We start from the raw sequence: 3,712 nt of genomic DNA, 5'->3' as shown, positions 1-3,712 counted from the left end.
TTTTGTTACTTTTTGGTGTCGTAGTTATTGATGACAAAATGGTTACTAATATATTCGTTGCAACTCTTGTGACGTTTTTGTTACAAATAAAAATTTGTGACCATTGTATTGCAACCATTCAAAAATCGTCACAAATTCGTAACAATGTTTATATTGTGACTAAATACTTTGTATTGTGACTAAATATTTCGTCTTAATAAAATTATTTTCTTGTAGTGGTATTTTAGAAATGCTGCAAGCTATTAACCCAATTATTACGGATAGCGTGAATTGAGCTTTAATTCGCGATATCTCGGAAGGAGAAATCCGAAAGGCTTTGTTTGCTATGCATCCAGAGAAAACTCCAGGACCTGATGTGATGACGGCTTTGTTTTTTCAGAGGTTCTGGCCCTCTCTTAAAGGGGATTTAGTGGCTTTGGTTAAGGATTTTTTTCGAACTGGCAGTTTTGATCCGCTTTTAAATGAGACTAATATTTGCCTTATTCCTAAAGTTGACCGGCCGCAGCGGATGACAGAGTTTAGGCCGATTAGCCTATGTAATGTGAGTTATAAAATTATTTCTAAAGTATTGTGTTTTCGTCTGAAGCGCATATTGCCTCTGTTGGTTTCAGAAACACAATCAGCCTTTGTTTCCAGTCGTTTAATTACAGATAATATCCTGGTGGCTCAGGAAATGTTTCATGGGCTAAATACTAACCGTCGGTGTAATTCGGAGTTTCTGGCATTTAAAACGGATATGAGTAAGGCTTATGACCGGGTTGAATAGGATTTTTTGGAGGCGGTGTTGGTTCAACTAGGATTTGATAGGCAATGGATCTCATGGATAATGTGGTGTGTTTCGTCGGTGTTGTATCAAGTTCTTCTGAATGGCCAGCCTCGTGGCTTCATTAGACCATTGCGGGGATTACGTCAGGGGGATCCCCTTTCGCCATATTTATTTATACTTTGCACAGAGGTTTTGATTGCAAATATTAAAAAGGCTGAACGGGAGAAGAAACTAACGGGTATCACCATTGCCCGTGATAGCCCCACGGTTTCACATTTATTGTTTGCGGATGATAGTCTGTTTTTTTGTAAGGCAACGGCGAATGAATGTAGGACGGTGATGGACATAATTGGTAGATATGGTAGAGCTTCAGGACAAGAGGTTAATCTGGATAAATCCTCTATCATGTTTGGCAAGAAGGTTCCTGCTGATGTACGCTCCCAGTTGAAATCCGTCATTGGTATTTCTAAGGAAGGCGGCATGGGCTCCTATCTGGGTATTCCTGAAAACCTGCAAGGTTCAAAAGCAGAGGTTTTTAGTTATGTTAAGGATCGGTTAGATGATCGGGTAAACGGTTAGTCGGCCAAGTGTTTATCAAAGGGTGGTAAGGAAATTATGATTAAATCGGTGGCTTTAGCTCTTCCCACCCATGTTATGTCATGTTACAAAATACCACAGTATTTGACGTCTAAATTAACAAGTGCTATAGCTACCTTTTGGTGGAAGTCTAATGACAAGGCTCGAGGTATGCACTGGGTTGCTTGGGATAGATTGTGTAAAGATAAATGTGAAGGAGGATTAGGATTTCGAGCTTTGGAACAATTTAATGAAGCCATGCTGGCCAAACAGTTTTGGCGTTTAATTCATCACCCGACGTCCTTAATGGCCCGGGTGATGAAGGGACGATATTTCAGGAACAAACATCCGCTTATGGCAACGAAACCAAATAACCCTTCATTTGCATGGAGAAGTATTTATTCTACTAAGGGGTTGGTGGAACAGGGAGCGAGATGGGCGGTAGGCTCGGGTTGTTCGATTTCGGTATGGCGTGAGGTTACCCGATATTCGTCCAAGACCAGCGAATGGTCGAGGGAGATTGTGGCTGCCGAGTTTGATGGTTAATCATTTAATTAATCCAGTTAGGAAGGACTGGCATTTGCCTACTCTGGAGGAGTTCTTTGATCCCGAGGATATCTCTCTTATCCGGAGTATGCCGGTCAGTAAAACTTCTCAGCCTGATAGGCTAGTATGGCATTTTACTAAATCAGGGAAGTATTCGGTCAGATCAGGTTATAGATTGGCCCGAGATTTACTTGTGGATGTTGAGTATGGGCCGACTTGTGTGGCCTTGAGAGCACAGTCTTGGAAGTTGGATGTACCCTCGCGGATTCAACATTTTTTCTGGCAGATTGGGTCGGGTACTCTTCCTGTGTTAGAACGACTTGCGTATCGGGGTGTCCGGTGTGACGCTTTGTGTAAGAGGTGTGACTCTGCAGTAGAGACTATAAATCATGCGCTTTTCGGATGTCCTCGGTCAAGACGTATTTGGGAGATGTCTCCAGTGGTGATAGATCAGGGAGGTTTTCCATATGACTCGATCTATGCGAATTTAGATTTCATATTCTGGCGGGCTTCTTCACAGTCTGGGGTTTCAGATATAGCCCTTCGTCTTCCCTGGATTATATGGTCGATTTGGAAAGATAGGAACAAAAAAGTTTTCCAAGGTATCGAGTTAGAGCCAACGGAAATTTTGAACCAAGCGGCTAATGATAAATTATTGTGGGAGGAGGCCAAATCTTTCTCGGCGCGTTATCTGGAACCTCCGCTTTCAATGGAGGAGAGGGGTCCTTTTCCCCGTTGTCTGGTTGAGGGTTCTTGGAAATCTACGGATCCTTTTCAGGGTCTGGGCTGGTGGTGCTGCAGTGGAGAAGATACTACGCTTCTTTTGGGAGCACGGAGTCAACGAAGAAGTCTTACTCCCTTACACGCGGAATTACAAGCACTGATATGGGCTATGGCTTCTTTATTGGAGGCGGGAGTTGGTTGCCAGACTTTCGAGACGGACTGTGCAGAGTTAGTTGCGATGGTGCAGACGCCGGACGATTGGCCCGCTTTCTCGAATTTGCTGGAGGACTTTGCTTTGTTCCGTACTTCTTATCCTTCCTTCACCCTAGTCAGGATACCACGAGAGGTCAATGTAAGGGCGGACTGTCTTGCTCGATCTTCACGTTTTCTAACCTCTGAATCATCTTTTGTAAATTCTTTTCCTCATGTTTGGGCAACCAATCTTGGAGTTTTATTTTAATTTATTAATGTTTGGTTGAAAAAAAAATATAGAAAAATCATTTGTGTTATAAAATCAAATCTGATAAAAAAAATCATGAATTTAACTCGACGTTCAGGCGAGGCAAATCAAACTGATGACCTCACATATCCTAAACCATTTTTTTATCACCAGAAAAACTAAACAATTTTATAATCATGAATTTAACTCGTTTTCATAATTAATTGTTCGCTACCACCTATATTTCGTATTTTTTTATTCAATGTTTTCTTATTCTTCATATTCTTTATTGTCATTTTCATTGTCAAATTTTGTGGTAATTGTCATCGTTACTTTTACCTTCTGGTTCTTCGTTATACTCTTTTTCTTCTTCTTCCTCGTCAACTTCTTCATATTCTTCAACTAAAAAACCTTTTTTTAGACTACCACACAACTTATTAAACCATCAAACTCCAAGAACAAAATCATTTATTTTCTCATAAAATTTGTGAAATTCATGAAGACCAGCATAGTCAACACATGCACCCAATTATTGATAATTTCATCCATATACTTTTTTGGTTTTAGATCTACACGTTTAGAAACTTCTCAAACCAAAATCCTTATTTGGTTTATAATATTTTTAAAACATAATAAAATATACTAATAATTATTTATTTAAT

This window comes from Camelina sativa, chromosome 2 (genome assembly GCF_000633955.1).
Source record: "Camelina sativa cultivar DH55 chromosome 2, Cs, whole genome shotgun sequence".
NCBI lineage: Eukaryota > Viridiplantae > Streptophyta > Magnoliopsida > Brassicales > Brassicaceae > Camelina > Camelina sativa.
Note: the sequence above shows the minus strand (reverse complement) of the source record.